At 45.2% G+C, this 23,599-nt stretch overlaps 1 protein-coding gene and 1 long non-coding RNA gene across 2 annotated transcripts in view; both read right to left on the bottom strand.

The window, feature by feature from the left end:
* Positions 1 to 23,599, bottom strand: part of NCMAP (non-compact myelin associated protein) — a 990,488-nt gene that overhangs the window by 655,591 nt on the left and 311,298 nt on the right. The gene's annotated exons all lie outside the window — the stretch shown is intronic.
* Positions 12,987 to 21,797, bottom strand: LOC144823093 (uncharacterized). The gene is made up of 2 exons (XR_013608731.1): positions 21,513 to 21,797; positions 12,987 to 14,088 (listed from the first exon to the last, which is right to left on the bottom strand). It is a non-coding gene; the product is annotated as an uncharacterized LOC144823093 (long non-coding RNA).

Genomic DNA, 23,599 nt, shown 5'->3' with positions numbered 1-23,599 from the left:
ACCCCCATGAAGTCGACTAGGATTTAGCCAAGAGACATTTTCACCAAAACACGGGCCAGCAGTGTGCCACCCTCAAAATTCGCACTGAATTTAACAAAGGGAGCATTACTCCTCACTATCTATATCTAATGTATTCCCGTGCAGTTATGTACGAATAATAAATAATACTTGTCCATACTTGCCAACAGACCCGATTCAGGAGTGAAAGTCCCGATTTGTGAAGCAACAATGGCTTTATTTTACCTGTCTGAAATAGCCTCCAATTTGAAATATTTATTAGGGTTGTCACCTTTCCAAGAGAAATATACCACCCATTTTTTTTAGCAGTTTTATATAGCGCAACCTTGTGTTAGAGAGGGACACATTAATTTTTCAGGCGCTGGGAGATTAGGTGATTAGGCCAGAATTACATTATGCTTGAGTCTCCCGCAAAGACACCAACCTGGTTCTCCAGCTTCAATGTTGGGTGCTCTGGCCGTTTAGGCTGCAACGCCCTGGATGTGATACTAAATAGGACTGCAAACATAATTTGCTTCTATTCATTTGTAACATGACTCTTTTGTCTTTGTTTACTTTAATTATTAGTCATGGTTCATTAACACAACTGTAGAACACATTTGAAAGCACCAGTGCTGACCCTTTTACAAAACAACAATCCAAGAATACTCTAACCCAGCCTTTCTGTTCCTTCCAACACATTTCACACAATTAATTTATGGACCTGCTCAATGCAAGCCTGCCTGCCGGCAGCCCTTCTGAGCCGTGTCCAAAGCACACTTTCAAGAAAATTCTTCTAACAACCTCTGCTGCCACTCCAGTAAGAAGAATCATCAACAATTCCTTAACTACCAGAATATTTCCAGAATAACTCAAAAAGTCGTACATACGCCCATTACTGAAGAACACAAACTTGGACCCACTGAACCCTGACAACTACAGACCGATTACAAATGGACCATTCATGAGAAAACTGACAGAAAGAGCGGCGTTCGCCCAGATATCACAATTCATTGAAGACAATGCCATACTTTCAGACTTCCAAACGGGATTCCGTCCAGGAAGAGGCACAGAATCTGCCTTCCTTGTCATCTGGGATGACCTGAAGAACACAGTTGACTGCAAAGGGGTTGCTGCGCAACTTCTCTTGGACCTCTCGACTGCCTTTGACACGGTTGACTATTACACGCATTTAAAAAGACTCTACGGCATAGAGTGGACTGCTCTAGACTGGATCGCATCCTACCTTCGCAACAGAACAAATGTCATCCATACCGCGCCTTTCTCATCCAAACCATACTCCACAAAAGCAGCGGTCCCTCAAGGCTCTATCATCTTGCCCAGACTTTTTAACTAACTACATGAAGTCATTACCGGCACTGATCAATCAATTTCGCTTGACGTGCTATAACTATGCAGATGACACTCAAATACTCAGTCAGTCAGTCAGTCAAGAAACTTTATTCGAATGTTCATAATAACATCCATAAAAGTACATTTCAATGAAAATTTACAATTAATACTTAAAAATTCATATATTGTTAAACCACTTAAAGTGAAAAAGATTACAGACAGTGTATATAATACAATAAAAATTTATAAATAGACATAGTTATATTAATATAAAAATAGATCTCTCAGCGCAGCACATTTATCCCTCCATACTTGCCCTAAATTTAATTGCAAGTTTTAAAAAACTACATACAAATAAAGTGCAATCATAGCTTAGTAATTGAAGGTAATAAAGTGCTGGGCGGATTTGTACAAAATTCAATTGTTTGAGGATTGGTTTTAAGTATAGCTTCCTTGGTATAAGATAAAAAGGGCAGATAAATAAAAAGTGTGCCAGATCTTGCGGAGACTTTTCGTCGCAGCCGCAAGGTGGCAACACTTGGCCTCGATGGGCCCCTCTAGGTGTGGCCAACAGAAGATGAAATAAATCAAGACGAAACCTCGAAAGCAGAAAGCGATCATAGCTCGTCATGGGCCATGACAGGTACGGTTCTATTTGCAAACTGGTTTTTAATAGCATATGTTTCCGGACACTGTCTTTTTTTAATTCAATCTCTTCACGGGCTAAAAACCTAGAGGCTAAGAAGGTCTTCTTTACATAGACGACGTCAGATTTAGTGATTCGGTCTGGAGATGCAAAAAGGTCTGGGATTACTAGATTAGATACACATTTACTGATATATCTGAGCCAGGGAACCTTAAGACCATTTCCCCATAATAATGCTTCTTTCAAAATTTGTTGGGTAAGGGGTATTTCAGTATTTGTCCAACATTTCAGCCAACAGAGTATGGGGTTGACGGCTATTCTGTCGCTCAAGTAGGGCATACCTAATTCTTCATGAACTGAGAAATTACCTGTGCCCCTTGGTACTCTCAAAACCTGTTTTAAAAAGCTATTTTCTGCGACCTCTAGCCCTTTAAGGGAAGTGAACCCCCATAGCTCGCTTCCATAGCATGCAATAGATACACTTTTTGCTTGGTAGAGTTGGAGCAATGCGGCCACTGAGCTATTTCCCATTTTTCTGGCGAAATCATGTATTGCTGCATTGGCCCTAATTACCTCACCGGTTTTCCTCTGTAGTGCTGGTCCCCAATTCAGCTGATGGTCAAAAAGGACTCCCAAATAAGAAAATGTCTTTCCAGCGGGAATTTTCTCTCCATTAATGTAAAAGGAGTTTGGCTTTTTATACCCAAGGCCTACCTTCATGACATAGGATTTTGAGTTGTTAATACTCAGATCCCGCGACTTCATAAAATCATGAAACGCTTGTAACAAAATTTGTAGGCCTGTTGCAGTCCTGGATATCAGGACTGCATCGTCCGCATAAAGCAGTACCGGCAGTCCTTTCCTCCCAACATAGGGGTAATCAACTCCCGTGCTCAGAAGACACTCCTCAAGATCATTGATATACAAATTAAACAGGAATGGGGCTAGGATACACCCTTGACGAACGCCCCGGTGTATTCCAAAGTTCCTAGTCACTTTCATGTCTTGTGTATATCTGACATTTGCTCTTGTATTAGAGTGCAAGTCTGCTAAAAAATTAATTAGGTTTTGTTCTATACCCATTTTCGCCAGGACATCCCATAGTCTACCTCGGTCCACACAGTCGAAAGCCGACGATAGATCCATGAATGCCATGTGAATTGTACCTTTCTTGGCCATGGTATATTTCCCCAGGATCATATATAGGTTCAGACACTGGGTGATTGTTGAATGACCTGGCCTGAATCCATATTGGATTGGGGAAATTATGTTGTTTTCATCTGCCCAGGCTGTTAATCTATTTAAAATTACACCCCAACTACTTTAGCTACAGAATTAATTAAAGATATGGGCCTGTAGCAAAGTGGAATATTGCGGTCTCCTTTTTTAAATACGGGAACTATAGTGGAAGTTCCCCACGATTTGGGACAACCAGAGGCTGCCGCAGCGTTAATTACTGCAGTAAGGACTGGAGCCCATAGTGTTGGACGTGATTTGAAGAGATCTGGGGGGAGGCCATCAGGGCCAGGAGCCTTATTACAGGTTAGGTCTTGGATACCTTTTTCTACCTCATTTGTTGAAAATTGTAAAAAGTTCTCCATAGGAGTAATAGAATTATACACTGCCTGCGGATTGTCACTTTTAAAAATAGTGCTAAAATGAATGACCCAGTCTTCTTCTGGGATGTTTGTGCCAAGGACTACATTGCTTGGGTCGTCAAACAGAGGTTTGTTAATGATTTCCCAAAACCATGCGCTATTGCCCAGGGTATTGGGATCCAAGAGGGACTCCCAGGTTTTTACCTTTATCTCTTTTTTCCGTAGAGCAATGGCTTTTTTATATAGTGCTCGCATGGCCTTAATACATACCAGATCTCTAGGTCTGGCTTTTAACGCTGTCTTGAGATCTCTGTTTGCTTTAGTGCAGGAATGGTCGAACCACTTTGGGTTCTTTCCAGCTTGCCCATTTGCTGGTAACGTCAACAGGGACCCCACCTTATCTGTAATCCCCTCAAAGGCAGACAAAGTTTGGCCCGGGAGATGATGTAGGGGACAAACAAATTGAGAGATCAGAACTGCAAAGATTGGTTATCGAATTATATAGGTTATCACAGTCCACCAATGTCCATTTTAGTCGACGTTTTCCATTAATGCACTTTGTAGATCCCCGGCCCTCGCTGCGTTTACGTAAATCAAGAATGCCACCACCCAAGACAATGGAAATCGGGTTATGATCACTAAGGGCATTTAATTGAATGCGAAAGTCCGAGGCAAAGTTAGCAAGGTCCGTAGATATCAAAATGTGGTCTATGTACGAGCCATTTATATTGCCTTTATATGTGGGAACTTGAAAGAGAATGTGCTCCGCCGCCATGGACATTGCAGAAAATAAGTTGTTTTTATCCATCAAATTGTTGAGCAGAGTTCCACGCCTGGAGTGGTCAAAGTGAAAACCGTTTAATCTGTTGCACCCTAGGTGTCCCATGGGCGTCTCTCCTGGGTTCCCACATGGGTGGGCATTGAAATCACCGGCAATCAACAGTTTAGTCGACAGAGACCTTTCGTTGTCTGTAAGGAAGTCACTCAGGTTTGATAGATTGCATTCTCCGGACTGATTTACTGCGTTGTAAAAATTAATCAAGGTCAAAGTATATTTACCCCTTTTCAAGTCGAGAACTTGAATATTCCTATTTCCTGTATATCGAATGATTTTGTGGTGGGTAAGAGCCAGACTTATATATATTGCCAGGCCCCCTCTTGCTCTTCCACTGTTAGAGGGTTCAGCAGGGGTAAAAAAACATTGATATCCCTCGATGTGAGCAGTGTTACTATCTACCAGCCATGTTTCTTGCAGGCATATTATTGCATGTTGTTTGACAAAAGACAACCAGGAGGAGTCACAGACTTTGTCAGCCAGGCCTGCCGTATTCCAAGAAACCAGACTTGTGTTACAGGAGGAGCTGATATCTACTTCAGACTCGATGGCCATGATAACAGGATTGGCAGCTTTCAGATGGATAGTCTCTAGTCGCTTGGCTATATGATCTTCAGTGGGGTTATGGTCAAATTCTGTATTAGTTGGATCACGAATAGGAGCCTCTACATGGTCAGCGAATAATTCGGTTCTAATTTGTAGAAGTGGGCTCGCTGATAGAGTACTTGTTTCTGGGCCCATCTGTTCGAGCAGTGAGAGGCTCTCTATGATTTTAATAGCATTTGGATCCTTTGTGCCATCAATTTTGTCCGATGTTATCTCATGGTTGGCCTTGTCTTTGTATACAGAGGGGGTTTGTGGTTCGAATAGTCAATCAACCCCCTCCAAGTCGCACTGCTCATAGAAAGCGTTAAATCTATTTGAGATTAGGACGTTGTACTGATTATTCATAAATGAAGAAAGGGGATATTCCTGTTGGGGTACCTGATATATACCTTCCCTCCCTGTATTGTAGTCAATATAATTGCCTATGGTGTCCCAATTATAATGTTGGTTATTTTGGGGATAAAACTCTCTCTGTTCCCCTAGAGAATGTAAAAATCTAGTATTTGACCCACGGCCATTAGAGGGATAGAAATATCTGAGATCCATTGTGCGGATCAGACTGCTTATGGAACTGTCCCTCCAACTGGTAATGTAGCTTGCCACACGAGGGTTTTTAAATGTGACAATAATACAATCTCCTTCGGTGGACTTAAATCTATATCCCACCCAATCTACCCTCCTAACATGGGCTATACGACCGTCAAGATGTGGAGGAAGCGGTCTATGTGTGGTTAGCCAATGGCTCACCTTGTTTTTTAATTCCCCATGTGTTTCTATTTTCTCCTCGCTCAACTTTGGGACGCCTATCATAACTATTGTAAATGGATGAGACTCAGGGGAAAGGTTAGTGTAAATTGTTTTTTTGCGGGTTTCAGATTGGTTTTTTCTAGGAGATCGTTTGTAGGCATGTTTTTTAAAGCTATGTGCCTTGGGGGTCCATGCTGGACAACATGTTTTTCCGTGCTTAAACCCTCTGCCGCCCATTCACTCTCGTCGATTTCAACTAGGAGGGACTCGGGATCAGCAATTGGATCTAAAACTATTGCAGCTGCAGTGTTGTTTGATGCATTTAAGTTTGCATTAGCGACATTTGGGGCTAAATCTATCAAGGAAGGGAGTGAGGGCTGTTTCTTATTGTCATTATAGGGGGAATTTTTAGGATAGACACTTTTATTATTAATCGATTTTGATAAACATTTGACTGATTTCTCTTTTGTTGATTGTGATCTAAGTGACTCTAGCACTAGGGCTATGTTCTTATTTTGTGTAGCCTCAGATTTCTCGAAAGATTCTTCCAGTTTAATTAATCTTTCTCGTATGGGTAACAAGAGAGACCTTATTAACTGGTCTAGTTGTGACAGAAGTATATTGTCGCCACTTGCAGTTGAGAGATCAGTCTGACTCAACTGATCTGTATTGCCGAGTGTATTAACTGGCTGTTTAAGTTCCGTCAAGCTAGATGGTGATGTACTCTGATGGGTAAGTGTCTTATTTATCTGTTTGGTCAATCTAAAGGTAGACCAAATGTCCTTCCCTGGCAGCTTATATTTACAAATCGGTCGGGAAAGTAATCTTCTGCTTGGTTTTAATTTTTTCCTGTATCGACTTTTTGGTTTAGTTGACACGCTATCTTTTCCTTTTTCGCCCTCTGCGGAATTTAACGATGGTAAACCCTCCAGACGTTCCGCACACAATGAGTTTGTAAGCGTAGTTTTGTGGGAAGATGAAAACGTCAATTGTACCTGTGGACTGCAGGTCAGTGGTTTACTACCTACCCCACTATTGCAAATTATTGGTATACTTGTGTCTGCAGTCGATGTTTCTCTAGGTTGAGTACTTGGCAGTCCTGAGAAGGATTTCATTAGAAGCGAGTCCTGTGAATTTATTGTGATATCGAGAGTATTAATAGCAGCAGTGGTATGTAATGATAGGTCAGGAAAACATAGGTTGGGGGTTAATGAGAGGCGTCTCTCTGTGTTTTGAATTGCGTCTGCCACTACGCCTATAGTTTTTTGCAGCATTTTGTCTATTGCAGTAAAAGTAGGAAGCGGTGTGGTGGGGACCACTTTATTCCTTGTGGAGGATCTGGTAGCAATGGGAGTTTTTTTCACTTTCGTCATAATGTAGAGTATTCCCTAGAAGTTTTAAGTACATATATATAAAAATAGTTCCAGTACCTTGGCTCTGTATCTTAACTGTCAAGAAGTAAGGGATATGACGCTAATCAAATGGCCGAGAAATCAAAAGTAAATGAATAAATACCTTTCGTCATATGTAATAAGGCGCTGGACCGAGTCGAAAGGGGGGTGGCCCGTCCCGTCCTCCTTGGGCCTCAGAGGGCCACAGAGGGCCCGCCCTTTGCCCGGGCTTAGCCCCGGGCGCTCCCGCGACGCTGGGGGCTCAGTGTCTTTAAGGCCCCTCCTGACGCTCAAGGCGCGTCAGGGCAGCGCGCCGCCGTTAAGGCTGCTGGGATACGTAGCCCCGGGGCGGCGGCGCGGTTTGTGGCGGTGGCGGTAGCTTGCTGCGCTCCTGCGCTCGACCTGTAGTTAATGTGGCTCGTGGATGGTGCAGGGCAATCTCTCTCCTCGTGACCCTGGTAAGTTTTAGGCACTCCCCCGCTCCACCTAGGGCTCAGTGTCCTTAAGGCCCCTCCTGACGCTCAAATACTCATTCAACTGGAATGCCCCAAAGACATTGGAAACTCTCCAATTTCCAGTTGTCTCAGAGCCATGAATCAATGGATGACGTGGAGCAATCGCAAATTGAATGCTCCCAAAACTGAAGCACTCATGTGTGGCGATTGGAAACATTATGACCCGCTTGCCGCCTGGCCTGATGATCTGGGAACACCGCCTACAGTGTTGAAGGAAGTAAGAAACCTCAGAATGACCATGGACCCCAAGCTATCAATGAATGCCCAAGTGGACAAACTACCAAGATCATGCTTTGTTACTATAAAAACTCTGCGACACATCTTCCCCCATTTTGGATTTCCACACAAGGTCCAAGCTACCATCTCCCTTGTTCTGTCCAAACTCGATTCGCCAATAGCCTCTACCACGGATCACCTTTAACGACCAGACTACAACGGATTCAGAACTCGGCTGCTAGACTACTCTTACTTATGAAACCGCAAGACCACATCTCCCCTGCCTTGAAAGCCCTGTATATGTTACTAGTTGCCAGAAGATCCTCGTTCAAGCTGCTTTGTATAACCCACAAAGCGATACATGGAACGGGACTGCTCATCAGGAATAAAACTACCAAATACATTCAACAAAGGAACCTTCGCTCTATAGTGGCACCTCGCCTCAAAATCCCAGAATACAAGAATAAACCATGGGTGGCACATCCTTCTCTGTTCAAGCAGCCAAACTATGGAACTCTTTACCCCCCAACATGAGATCCACGGATAGTTCACCCTTTGGCACCGGAGAGAAGATGCTTGCACCTTAGGAGCACACACATGGGCATTAAACACAGAGCGACACCAGAATGGAGTGAGGGGCCTATACATCAACCCGCACCCTTGGGGAAACCGACTCATTCAGGCACCCGGTGTTGGCCAGCCCACTACATCCCGCGCCAGTCTGTCAGAAGAGAAATACCTAGGCACAATGAGATGTTTCTTGCTTGTAATTTGTAATGTATAATGGGATGGATGTTACCTACTGTATTGCTATTATCTACCTGCCTGTGGGCACCTAATGCAACGTCTAAACTTGCAAATACATACTGCTGTACCATTAAAATAAAGCTCTCAATAAAAAAATTATAAAAAATAAATAAATAAGATCCACGTATAACCACCTTATCTTCAGAAAACTACTCAAGAATTGGCTCTTCCCCACATAAGCACCATACACAAACAGAAATATACAGCATATGCCTCTGTATATATGCATTTATTTGTACTAGAGGTTTGTACCTATATGTGTATTGCTCTGTATAAATGTGTAGAATAATTATATATTTAAAACAAACAAATAAAATGTATTTTAAGTACAACACTTGAAAGCTAAAGTTTATTTAATGCATCTTTAATCTACATATGCTTCCTTCCTTTATGCACTGATATACCTTCCATGTACTTATGGATCTGTATATTTATTACTTTTCTTCTCAATATAGCCTCTACCTCAACTCTCTGACTCATCTCAAACCTCTTTCTACTACTCTTTCCATTGCACTACCCTATTTCTTACACTATACCTGTATCAGTATATCCTCCACCTCCACTCTCTTGTTCATCCCAAACCCCATACACTACTATGACCCCCAAAATAACCTGTTATAGACTCTTCCCTACGTTACCTCTCCTTGCATCATCTCATACCTCTCACTATTCTGATTCCTCAAAAGAAGCCTTTCTAAACCCTTCCCCCTCCACATCCCCTTTTCTCATCCCAAGCCTCCTCCTACTGCTATGACCTCCAAAACAAAACAATCGTCTAAATCCTTCCCTCTTCTATCCCTCCACTATCATTTTCAATCCAAATCCAGACTAGCAGGTCCTCCTCTCAAATTAATTTCATATTTCTCTATACTAAATTTACCACTAAGCCTTTATGGGTTCCGGAGCATGCTACTCGCCAGAAAAGAGGTTCAACGCCTCATCAGGGGTAGCAAGCATTATAAAAATGCAAACCATTCTCCCTCTTCTATCCTTTTCAATCCAAATAACTGACTAACATATCCACCACTCAAATTACTTTCATATTTCACTATACAAATTCCCCACTAATCCTTTATGGGTTCCGGAGTAGCGTGCTGCTCGCCGAAAAAACCCACTTCAAAACCCCATCAAGGGTAGCAAGCGCTATATAAATGCAAACCTTTTTCCCTCTTCTATCCTTCTCAATCCTAATAACTGACTAACATATCCACCATTCAAATTCCCTTCATCCACCACTCAAATTACTTTCATATTACTCTATACTAATTCACCACTAATCCTTTATGGGTTCTGGAGTAGCCTGCTACTTGACGAAAAAGCGCTTCAACACCTCATCAGGGGTAAAAGCGCTATATAAATGCAAACCTTTTCCCTCTTCTATCCCTCTGCTTTGCTCTAAATCCAAATAACTGACTAACATATCCACCACTCAAATTACTTTCGTATTTCACTATACTAGTTCACCACTAATCCTTTATGGGTTCCGGAGTAGTGTGCTACTTGCCGAAAAAGCACTTTGAAGCCTCCTAAGGGTTAGTAAGCGCTATATAAATGCAATTACAATAAAATACAATATAATATTTGCTGTTTGAAGTATGTACATATAAAGACTAAAAATGCTGGCTTTATGTGATCCCACGTTGTTTTGCCTCACTTGTTTACCACTGATCCTCTGATGGACCTTTTTGTTCGACTGAGTGGTAATAGGAGTAAGCATTAAGATCAATCAAAATCAATTAACAGTGCAACCCATTTGGCAACACAGTATAGACCAGAAATCGGTAACTATGGGCTAAGGAGATATATTGCAAATTCAAAATCAAATCCAAATAAACAACTCTTAAGACCATGCTGTAGTAATCAGAGTGAGCATTGAGGTATAAACCTCTCAAAAGTCCATAGGTAGTGGTAATCAGATGAAATGTCTTCAAAGAAATCTGCAAACGGGATCTGCATAGTGTCTGCTGAAGGGAGTTCAGAAAAGAAGTATGCTAGAGGGCATCTGGGAAAAGTTCTGAAGGTTCTGCAAAGAGGGGTGTGGAAGGCTTCAAGAATGAATCTGAATCTCAGATGGAGTGAGCATTAAGTTATAACACACAAAGTCCACTAGGCAACACTCCCTTTGTAGGTGTCATCAGGGGTTCATTGTTCTCATCCATTTCTAAGGTTGCAGACTGCAACAACAGTAGATTATCCCACACTGGACATGGGAACAACATCTCTTTCTCACACACGTTGGCTGCAACATTTGCTAAATGGTCCTTTCAGTTAACATTCTGGTTCCCCATGTTCCTTCATCAAGGTCTCCTTCTCAGGCTCTTTTTCCTATATCTAGAACAGTAATGTATCTATTCTACACCTAATAATGCATGTGAATACCTGCATGAAATGTCGCGTTAGCAGAAAATAGAAAACAGAATTCATGCAGCATGGTGAAATACAGGCCTAAATTGTCAGGGCAAGTCAAAGCGTTAACTCAGCAGTGCACATTTACTATGGGTGTGCGCATTTAAACATAAATTAATATATATCTCTATTACATTGCATTATATACGTATAACATGGGGCTTATAGTAAATCTTCAACTTAAACATATGTAAGTATGGCTAAGAACTGCATTCAAATCAAATATAGGACATGTTAATGCACTTATTGCTTACATTCTTTTATCATTGTAGGTTAAATCACATTCTACATATATGAGGATGGTTTCTATTTAGTGTTCAAATCATTAAGGGCCAGATGCATCAAGCTATTTTGCGATCGCAAACAGTGCGAATTGCAAACAATTAGCATTTGCGATCGCAAAATAGCACCAAGCAATGCATCAACCCAAATCGCCGAATTTCCCAAGTATTCGCTAAATTTAGCGATTACCAAAATAGCGATTACCAAATACAACGAATCCTTATTTGCGATTAGCATTTGTGAAGTCACAATGCAATGCATGAAGTGTCGCAAATTGCGAAAAAATAGCAAATCGCTATTTTGCTTTGGCAAAGTACCACCAAATCAAACTAGGTGGTAACCAGGTGAAAATGTTCAGAACAGGTGGGGAACATCAGGAAAGTATTTAAACAGGCCCAGCAGGCCTCAGAATGTGTCACAATGTCAGCGCTCTATGTCGTGGCGAGGAGGATGAGGCTCAGAGCAGCACCACAGAGGAGAAGGAGGCTACAGGAGCGCATTTTCAGAGTGTGCATTACTCTGTTGGGGCAGACATATGAGGAAATCTATGAGAAGTATAGATTGAATGCAGCAATGATATATAATCTAATTGCTGATTTAGACCCACTACTGCAGCCTCAATCTCACAGGACACATGCCATCCACACCCATGTGCAGGTCGTGTGTTCCCTGCACCTCCTAGCATCTGGTAGCTTCCAGGGGGTAATAGCTTTAGCTGGCGGAGAGCACAAAGTTCACTTTCACGTTTCTTCAACACGTTCCTGGACGCTATATTGCTGGGGATGCTCCAACACATCAGATTCCCAACCACCCCACACAAATTGTTTGAAACAAAAATGGACTTTTATCAGATAGCCAACATCCCCCATGTAATAGGTTGCATAGCTGGGACACATGTAGCCTTATGTCCTCCCTCAGTGAATGAGTATGCATTCAGAAATAAAAAGTCATTTAATTCACTAAACATACAGGTGATATGCAATGCGAAGTACATAATCACGGACATTTTGGCTAGATACCCAGCTAGTACGCATGATTCCTACATCTTGAGGCACAGCGGCAAACATACGCGTCTACTTGGGGGTGAATTTAGAGAAGGATTCCTGCTCGGTAAACACATTGCACTGTCTCATATCTACATTTTATGGTGAAAGATCACAGTGACTAATACATATGCTGTTTCTCCACAGGTGACAGCACATATGCTGTGCCTCCTTTTACCCTGACACCTTACCTGCATACTAGCACCCCTAGTGAACTCCGGTTCAATGCAGCACTCAGGACAACAAGAAATGTGGTAGAGAGGACCTTTGGCTGCTGAAAAGTCCCTTTCGCTGCATCCATAAAACTGTCTTCGCCTTGCAATACAAGCCAGACATCTGTTGTAAGATCATAGCCACATGTGCCATCTTGCACAACATAGCAACTGCCAGAGGCGTACCAATTGAAACATCAGATTGTGACCCCGATGAGGAAGAAAACAGGAAACCACAACATGCAGGAAATGCAGCTGAAGGCAGAACGCGACGTGCGGAAATCACACAGAATTATTTTTGACGTGAGTACTAATCCAACACAACACTGTTACTTTGCCAAATAGATTTATTTAAAACAACTTAAACTGTTGTGTTAATGCACACTTGCATAGCCTGAATAACATTTTTCAAACACAATATAGTATGTCATGGAACTTAACTTAAGTCCAGACAAAAGTAGTTACTGGTTGCTTCACCAGTGACAATTGCTGTGGACATGGCCACACTATTTCCTGCGTCCTGTCACTCCCATTGCCTTTTCTCGGGGGTCAGACGCATCCCTTTGTGAGCTCTCTGATCCTGCCGTATTCTATATGCTGCGCCTACTGGAGTCCGGCACTGGTGCCAAGCTGCTCTGTTGCTGGAGGCATCCTCACTTTTCCCACCCCCCCATCATACTACTGCCAGCAACAACATTGGTCTCCATCTGCTCCACAGTATTAGTCACTTGGACCAGTCCCTTGGCAACATCCCCGCAGCAATGGCTCATTTCCAAGTGCATGGCTATTGCACGTTGGGATAGTTGTGCTGAGGCAGTACTAAGACAGTTGGTGGCCCTGGTGTACCCATCCAAGCATCCAAGTAACTGTTTGTGTCTTTTGCGATGGGACACCTGATCCTCCTTTAGCACCTTGCATATGTCCCTGAGTTCCCCTGTCAGCTCTCCTCTCTGTTTTCCCTGCGACCTTCCTGCACAGCAGTAGTTAGATGATTCATGTTGTCACACATATTCCCCACTGTGCATGCAAGAGAAGAAAGGTTTCACTGCATTAAATGCATGTGTTTCACCTGCAGGCGCTGTCCCCTTAACATGGCCCTCTCCAGGCCGTCATGCGATGTGGAAGTCTCTACTGCGCCAGATCTCAACAGTGCTGCTGCCCTGCTTCTCCGAGCTTGCATGTTCCCACGTCACAGCTGGTCTTGTGGTCTGGATGTGGGTGTAACCACTGCTTCTGCTATTGTGGGCTATGATTGTCCCTCATCCTCACTTTCCAATGCTGGCAATGAGGCCTCAGTAGTCCTGCGTTTTTTTGGTGCTGGTGCTGGTGCTGGTGCGGTGGGGGTTGGTGAAACTGCTATGTCCTCTTCTGACTGGGACTCACTCTCAGGTGGTGCATGTCGATCACTGTCCTCAGACTCTTGGTCACGTGTATCTGTGATGTGGAACAGTGCATAATTAGTTGTCATTAAGGACATGTTTGCTGTTTTTGTACAACGTTTTGTTCAATAAAGTTATTTTGGATTTCAGTGTGTGTGTAGACTGACTTCCCTGGTGCAATGTGTTTTTAACTCATCTTGTTTGCTAGACACCAGCCTTCCCTTGTGCTTTTGCTGACTACAATCCCCATAATGCATTGGCGTGTCATATGTAAAACATGGACTGGAATACTATTTCCTGCACAAGCCTGATCTGATTTACACTGGTTGTTAGCTAACATTAAAACGTGAAAATGAAGTTGCATGCATCTTACCTTCGGCGGTACTGGTTGGTGCAGTGGAATCTATTGTTGTGACTCCAACTACTGCCTCCGGCTGCATGGTGGAATCCACAAGGTCCTCCATGGCTGTGGGGCTGGCTTGGGTTGATGGGCCACCTACAGTTGTTTTTGCTTCTGCAAGCTTATCCGCAAGCCTTGCTTTTGCACGACTGCGCAGCACGTACCACCTTTTGCACAAGTCTCCAATGCTGTGGTGTGCAACCCCCACTGCATTAGTTTTAGTTTGCATTGCCAGCCACAATTTCCTTTTTTCAGATTCAGGGATTTGCAATTAAAGTTTCCCAAACAATGTATCCTGGCTCCTCACCACCTCTTCAATTAGCAACTCCAATTCCTTCTCTGAGAACTTCTTCTGCCTTTTTCTCTCCTTCAAGGGTGTTTCCTTAGCCATGCTGCTGTCTGCAACAGTTTCAAAAGTACAAACTCTCCCTAATTCCTGTTCTCCTGTTTTCTTCCTCCTCACTTTCAGCACATAGGTAACTGCATGGGTGTGGCCACTTCCTGGTTCTGACATCATCATGGTGACTAGTATTCTGGGAATCTGTATTTGCGACTCGCAAGTGGAGAGTTCGCAATTTTTGGCGAGTTGCAATTTCATTCTCGCAATTTGCAATTGCGATTTTTACCGAATCACTAATTTGTAACGATTTTTTACATGCATCACGTTTTGCGTTTCAGTAAAAATCGCAAATTGAGAGTCGCCAAAGTGAAGTTTGATGCATATGTCCTTAAATGTTATTCCTATACTATAGCTAAGGCTCCCTGTTTTCCGTTTTTAATGATTTTTACAGATAAATACAGACAGAAACCATGTATTTTCCTGTCTGTATTTATTTTTAAATGTGGATAAAAACAGAAATTGGGTAGTTTTTGAGTGATCCTAAATGCGGTCAATTATGACTGCCAGGCCAAAAAGCTGTACAGATTGACAGGCAAGGGGAATAAAAAAAGAAAAATTTTAGTAAAGAGCTTTAAACAGGGGCATGGCCAAGCAATATGGCCGACAGGGCGTGAGCCTCTCGCGCTCCCTGTCCGTCAGCCCGTAAATCCTTCCAAATCGTGGCAGAAGTAGCTGCAACTCCTAGAACTCAGAGGGATTACCTTGTACTGATCCCCTGCATCGTTTGCATCGAGTGGCAAAGAATTGCTGCGGCACCCTGCAATTAGAGGTGGGTGAAGACTGCTGGCGGCCCTGATGGTGGAGGCGGCCTGAGGCAGGGGCTGATTGCAGCTCCCTCTGCACCAGGCCAGGCCGAGTGCTGGTGACTGAAGGCAGTTCTCCCTTGCTCTCCCCACCGACTGCGGACCTTGGGCCTGTGAGGACTAGACCGACCTGCGGAAGCCAGCGGGGGCTGTGAGCATCGGGACAGTACCAACGTCCTAGGCCAGGCCGCGGAGGGCTCTGCCCACGGTCTCCCCTGCAGTTGGGGACCTGAGGCGCTGTGCAGGAGGGTGTGAGGTGCTTCGGGGGTGAGTCCTCCTCTCTGCTCGGCGCACCTGCCGTGCTCGCGGCCCAAATTGGACAGACACGTCACCGGGTGGCGCTCCTGTACGGCGCCTCTAGCTGGATGCTGCTGTTGGTCTGAGAAGCTCCTGATGTTGTAGCGGTCCCAACAGGAGGTGAGGCGCAAGACACAGGGATGTGACTGGAGCCCCAACATGGGGCTCCAGTGGCAGGGTCCATAGGCCGGTAGTGGTGAGAGGGGAGGGGGGGTGGGATCTGGGCCTGAGAAACGGAGAGGGCCTAATCCACTGCACATGGGAAGACGCATGAAATCAGCGGCAGACCTCCTTATCACAGCCACAATAGAATGACTGAGCAGGCCCACTAGCCCACATGGACACTGAAATACCCTGCAATAGGCATAGTGTTTGATGCCTGCGGCCTGAACTGGTGAGTGGACATGACTTTGAGTGGCAGTGAGTTATGGTCCTCACCCATGGCGTTGAGAACTGGAACGTGGGTAAGCGTGTGGGCCGTGGATCGCTATACTATTACCCACTTTCTGATGGGTCAAGTACAGCTGAACGAACGCAGGGTGAGGCACTAATCTGCTGGCTGGTAGGGGCAGCGGGTAAACAACCTTTACAACAAAACTTTTACAACACACTACCATTACAACGCGGTCATTACAACGCAAACCATTACAACGCATTGCGCTGGGGGGCGCTCTACAACGCATTGCGCTGGGGTGCGCTCTAGGATAGGGAATACGTTTAATTTACTATCCAACACCTTCCCTAGTGTCCACGGGGACTGGAGTTGGAATAGTAAATTAAACTATTCACTATCCAACACCCAAAAGCACTATGCGTTGTAATGGATTGCGATGTAAAAACCGCGTTGTAAAGGCAGGCGTTGTAATAGCCTGCGTTGTAACGTCATACATCCAGGGCAGCGAGTTCTTCCTGGAGAGAGGAGCCGGTCAAATTGCGATGGAGGATGGGCATTTTTGTGTGAAGGAAATCTTCTCAACTCAGTGTCAGGGGTCAACATAGGCAAGGAAAAAGCCCAGAAATCGACCGGCCCCAACACCATCACTCAATATACCACTCCTAGGCACCTTCCCCAAAGGTTAACTAAACAAACAGATGGCACAGGCGGGAATCAGGTGGGGAAAGCCCAGAACCCACAAGGGCAGAGCTAATGGCAGCTATTCAGGGCTACAGGAAGGCGCTGGAGGGCCGCATTGACAGTGTCTCAATTGAAGTTAACCTACTGTGTGGGGACCTCTGGAAAGTGGCTGAAAAAGCCACTAGCGCCGAAGCGGACATAGTGGACTTAAAAGGAGGATGTGGTAACGCTCCTACAACAACTGGTGCAAATGTCGAGGGCCCTGGAGACTCATGCGGAGGATGCAGAAGGTAGGGTATGGCGCAGTAATATACGTATACTGGGCATACCAGAAAAAGGGAGCCACTGAGCAATTTCTAGAACATTGGACCTGTACCCAACTACGACCAAAGGGGCCGTCGAACATGTTCATGGTGGAGAGAGCCCATAGCGCCTTGGTCCTGCCCCAATTATAGCCAACATCCTCAACTACTGGGGCAGGGATTGTATCCCTCTGGCAGCCCAGGAGAACTATAATTTACAGTTCAAAAGCAATAAGGTTGCTGTGTACCCAGACTAAACTAAGCAAGTTCAGGAACTACGAAAATCCTACCTAGGGGTGAAGCTCAAATTACGAGAACTGAATCTGCAATATATGCTTCTGTATCCGGCCAAACTGAAAGTGATAACAGGGGGCAGGGCACACTTCTTTGACACCCGAGAGGATGGTTGGGAATGACTGAAAATACGAGGAGAGGGGCTCCGACCCGGAGAGCCGACAGGAAGGAGGAAAAGATGGGGGACAGGGCCAAGCAGAGCACCCAGCCAACAGAAGATCGTGTGGAAATGCAGGACATGCCTGAAACACGACAGCGGAGGATCAGGGTGGGTGAGGACTGATTTGCTACAAATGGACGCACCTGAAGACGATGACGTGAGCAACTATTCTCTGGGAGCCCCCTTTCCTGTGCTGGAAGCGGAAACTCAGAACTTGATTCAGACAATAGACACTGTGCCCGAGACACTGATGGAAGAGACTCCTGAGGGGAAGGATGGTCTGGGGGAAAAGTAAAAAACCCGGTGGTGAGTGATGCGACACCAAACACAGTCTAGATGTACGTTAACAAGGCATAGCATCACGGTTGATGCACTGAGAGTACAGCCGAAAGCTTGCGGGGGGAAACGGGGAGGAGGTTGGGGTACATACAGGAGTGTGTGAGCATAGTAATACGACTGTAATAAGTAAAGGGTAGATGGACTGGGGTTAGGCCCTCTCTTGTTGCCCCTTTTTGGCTGTTTGGGATGATGTGAACATCCTGGCATGAACAAAGGGGGGGGGGCAATAATACCTGTGATGCTAGACGAGTATTTTCTGTGGGAGGGTAAGTTCAGGTCCATGTTCATGGACCGATGTAAGTTGTCTTACGAGAATGGGCTGGTTGAAATACGACAAAGGGGATACCAAGCACACAGACAGACAGAAAACAAATTCTTGAATCTGGCACTGGAGGTGAAGTTCCTTCGTTGGAATGTTAGAGGGTTGGGTACTTGCACCAAACAACATAGGATACTTTCTTTTCTTAAACGGCACTATGTAACATTCGCATGCTTGCAGGAGACCCATTTGGATGATAGTGGGACAACAAGGTTGAAGAAAAAGTGGAGGGGCCAGCTGTTCCATTCCTTGTACTCTAGCTACGCTAGGGTGGCACTGAATTGGGTGGCTCCGGGCACCCCATTTATGCTTCAATATATGGAGGCTGATGTTGAGGGCCGCTATGTGTACTTACGGGGGAAGCTCAACGGTAAAGACATAGCCATTCTGAACGCATACGCCCCAAATACTGATGAGCCTGCCTTTTTCATGACACTTCCTGATATGATAATGGCAGATCCAGACACTCCACTCCTGAGGTTGGGGGACTTCACTTGTGTCCTGGACCCAGACCTGCACTGATATCTGCTCAGAAGGGGCACTAATCCACAAATGACTAAACAACTACAGAAGGTGATGCATGATCTGGGTTTAAGGGATATCTGGCGACTGTGCTACCCGACACAGAAGCTGTCCACCTGTTTCATGCCAACACATAACACATATAGTAGATTGGATAGGATTTTAGCAACAGAATAACCCGCTCTCTTAGCAGCCGATGTATTCCATTTAGCACGTTTTCTGTGGGACCATTCACCAGTGTGCTGCACAGTCCAATGGACTGTCAGGGACCAAGGTCCTCGGTATTAGCGGCTACCAACGGATCTCCTTTAAGATCAGGTCGATAAAGACTCAAGCTCGAAAACACTGTCAGGCTACATGGCCCTTAATTGGAACACTACAGATAATAGAGCAAATGAGTGGGATGCAATGAAGGGAGTGGTCCGAGATGCAGGGATGGGACTAATGTATGGTGTACGAAGGCAATTGCAGTGTGAGTTGCAGGACAGGGAGGACTTACTAGCAGAAATCCAGTTGGGCGCGCAGGACCAGGAAGACTCCCGGGAACAAGAGCGTACAGTGCGAGAGTAGGTAGCAGACACATGGGATAGACTGGACAAATATACACTTACTAGGTACCGTCAAAGACTGCATGCAAAGGGAGACCAGTCTGTCCGGCTGTTAGCGTGGATACTGCGCCGGGAGCAGACACCTCCATTGATCATGTGTTTGCGTGATCAGTCAGGGAAGTTAGTATACTCCAGAGATGGTATTTTGGAACAATTCCAGCAACATCTGCAGAAAGTGTACACGGCCGTTCGGACAGTTGGAGCCGAAACGTATATCCCATTTTTGGAGGGTCTTCAATTGAGAACGACCTCTTAGGAAGTCCGATTAAAATTGGAAGTACAGATAACTGCAGGCGAGATATTAGAGACAACAGCAGACATACCTAAAGCTGAAGCGCCGGGGGCAGACGGGCTGCTGATTGAATATTATCAGGCATATTCAGCAAAGCTGGCACAGCCATTGCTACAGACATTCGCTGAAGCCTTTGAAAATGGGATACTGGCTCCAACAATGTGGGAGGGCAACATATGTATGCTCCCCAAGCCTGATGGAGATAGTCACGATCCCGCGGCATACCGTCCACATACAATGATAAACACGACGTACAAATTCTATGCAAGGTGCAGGCCAAAAGGCTGAGCTCTCATATGGGGTATTTGGTTCACGAGGACCAATGCAGATTCATTCTGGGCAGCAGCACCTCTATGAATATTCGGTGCCTAGCACTTGTAATGCACAAGACACAGGCATCTACGGAGGAGATGGCACTGGTCTCCATCGATCTCGAAAAAACATTCGACATGGTGGACTGGGAATATCTGCTTGAGGTGCTAAGACTGCCAGGGTTTGGACCACATTACTGCAGGTGGGTTAGAATATTGTATACAGAACCAAGTGTTAGAGTCCGACTGGGTCAGACTAGATCCTCACAGTGGTTACTGGGGTGTGGCAGGCGACTGGGATGCCAACTGTCCCCATTGCTTTTTGTGCTAGCCATAGAACCCATGGCAGTGTGGGCCAGACGAGACCATGCCCAGTGAGCAATGCGTGTAGGGAATGGCACTCACCTGTTCTCGTTTTATGCGGATGACACACTATCCTATGTCGCATCTCCGCCTGTGGCAATCCCAAAACCTCTGCAGTTATTAGACCATTACGCAATATATTCGGGTTTGCGTCTCAATAGGCAAAAGTCTTTGGTGTTTCTGCTTGCAGGACTGCAGGCACATGGCGCGGGGGCATTGCACAGATTAGGGTTGAGAATGGAGACTGATTTCTTCCGGTATCTGGGAATACAGGTGGCGCATGGGGGTGCAGAAGTGCTCCGTTTAAACATGACTAAGGTACTGGAGTCCCTGAAACATTCAGTAGCCTTCTGGAACACGCTGCCACTGTCCTAAATGGGCAGAATAGATCTGGCAAAAATGGTGGTGCTGCCCCAATATCTGTACGCCCTGCAAAACTCGCTATGATATATTCCCATAACAGTATTTAGACAACTAAAATCAATTTTGATATCCCATTATTGGGCGGTAAAACGTAGTAGAGTAGCTGTAGGCTGTCCGAGTGTCCAACACAAAAACGGGGTCGTTTTAGACTCTTTATCAAGTACCTTTTATTTTCAGGACTTTGGTCTACTTTGTAAGAGAAGTTTTCAGCGAAAATAAGGGAAAGAGAAGCAAAACAAAATGATGAGGAGAGTCAGGTGTTGTCTTCAAGGTAGGCTGTCTACTTCTTGGGCTTAACCTCTGGGATTGCTGCTTTCCGGACTTCTCTCCGTCAGGCTCCACGGAAGGGTAGAGAGTAAAAGAAAGGGACTGGGATTAGTCAGACCTGTCTCCCTTTGTTATTCTGTGTGCTACCATCACCAGGCGTAGTGAAAGGAAAAGGGGCTTAAAGTAAATGGGAAAAAGAGGGCAGGGTGTGCAGGAAGGGAGGCCGGCAATATCCGTGCTCTTTGTGTGCTACCCCTTATCGCCCCACCAACCCCACCAGAATGCACCCCGTAATGGCACTTGCCTTGGGCCACGACCCGTCAACAGGGCCGTGGCGTCCGGACCCGGGGCATCCTCTCCCCTCCTTGGCCGCCGGGTGTGTGCACCTTGTATGCTCTTTGGTGGCTTTCCTTCGTGCTCCACTTCCTCCGCAGCTTGCTTCCGAAGCTTGGCTCCTCCGGCAGCTGGTCTCCGGTCTTTGGTCCTTCCTGCAGCTCGCCTCCGCTCGGCTCCTCCGGCAGCTGGTCTCCTCCTTCTCGATCACTGGGCTCCTCGTCTCCCGCCAACCTCCAACTCACGGCTTCCTGACTGTGCCACCCTGCCTTTGTTGTGGGTGTGTTTTTATCATCCCTCCTCTGTTTCCACGATCCAACGTCATCGCAAAGAGGTAGACCGCTGGCGGCTTCCGGTCTAGTTAGGGAGTCCTCGCCAGTTTTACTCCACTTCAGGTTGGCGGCTTCGGTGGCTTCCTGGTCATTCTCACAGTAGCATTACAGTCTCTCTCTCAGCGGTATGAAGAGGGGGGGCTGGAGGCACCCAGGTTTGACCTATAATCCTATGCAGCGCACCTTCATTCCACGGCGCAATGGTTTGACGAGGGGGACAACTGGGAGAAGCGCCTACTTAGCGATCAAGTGCAGCCAGAGAACCTACCCTTTATTCTGATGTAAGGGACTGGAGCAAGTGCAGAGTTACCATATGTCGTTAAACAAACGGCATTAATATGGCAGAAGTTTGTGGAACGAGTACACCGGCATGCACTGTTCCATCATGAGTTGAACATCTGGCAATTGGCCCCAGTGAGAACAATGCTGGAAAATATGTCCTTTCATGCTTGAAGGTAGGTGGATGTATGGTCCTGGCGGATTTATACACTAACAACACATTCATTGCATATGAACAAGCAAGGGAAGGGTTCAACTTGGGCCGGGGCAGTATCTACAATATGAGGGGTTGGTGGAGTTGGTCAGGGTTATATGGCCCACGTATCCAAACATGCCCAGACAACAGAGACCGTGGACGAAATGCTCACATGCGGCAGTGGACGCAGGCTGGTATCACTGTTTTATAAATCCATGAGGGCAAACTCGGGATTCCTTGCTCATAAGGCATGGGATGCAAGGAACAAGGATCCTCCGGCTCTGTTACAGGAAAAAAGTTGGGTCAGGGCTTGTGCGTTAACACGTAAAATATCCTGCAATGCGCGTCTAAAGTTGATACATTATAACTTTTTACAACGGGTGTACTTAAACCGTGTGAGGCTTCATTGCATCGATCCGACCCATCTTCACAATTGACCTAGATGTAATAGGACCCAGGCAGGATTTGCACATTTGGCGTGGGAGTTTCCCTAGGTCTGACAGTATTGGGAGAGGGTGGAAGCGAGGGTGCCGAAGGGGTGGGGTTACCAGTGGAGGTCAAGCCAGAGCAATGCCTCTTGGGGCTGATCTTGAAACCCAAGAAACGGAAAATGGATTTTAAATTGCCTCAATTAACCTTGGTACTGGCCAAACGAGGAGTGGCTATATGCTGGATGAGTGCTCGAGTCCCGACTTTAGAGAGCTAGATAAGGGATGTAGGTGAATGGTCTCTTGCGGAAGAATTGCATATGAAAGCCTTTAGAAAGGACTAATATTTAGCCGAAGACATAGTGCTCTGGAGAGAATTATGCAGGGAACTTCTAGACCCAACAGGAAATGAGAATGGGCAGAATGATCCCTCTGATAGCAATAGCGAAATGGCAAATTGAATCTTGTGAAGTGTGGTAAATGTCAAAGTTACTACTCATAAACGTCGTACTATATAATCATGTAATGTGGATGTGTCTTGGAGGTCTACAGACCTTAGAAGTCGAGTGTGTTTTAAAATATGGATAAGACTGCATCCAACCGCCCTGTATTTGTATTGTAAAATTAACAATAAAGTAGTTAAAAAAAGCCTTAAACAACAGTAGATTTGCACAACCTTGATACTAAAATTTGCATGTTTTCTTATAAGTGCATATTTTTCCATCTGAGTGTGTATATATCATTGAAACCTGTCAGGCGTTCAGACACAAGTTTACATTAACTGGTTAAATAAATGCAGAAATATACACAATTCAGCTACATT

Source organism: Lissotriton helveticus, chromosome 3_1 (assembly GCF_964261635.1).
Source record: "Lissotriton helveticus chromosome 3_1, aLisHel1.1, whole genome shotgun sequence".
Lineage (NCBI taxonomy): Eukaryota > Metazoa > Chordata > Amphibia > Caudata > Salamandridae > Lissotriton > Lissotriton helveticus.
Note: the sequence above shows the minus strand (reverse complement) of the source record. Positions and strands in the feature narration are given on the sequence as shown.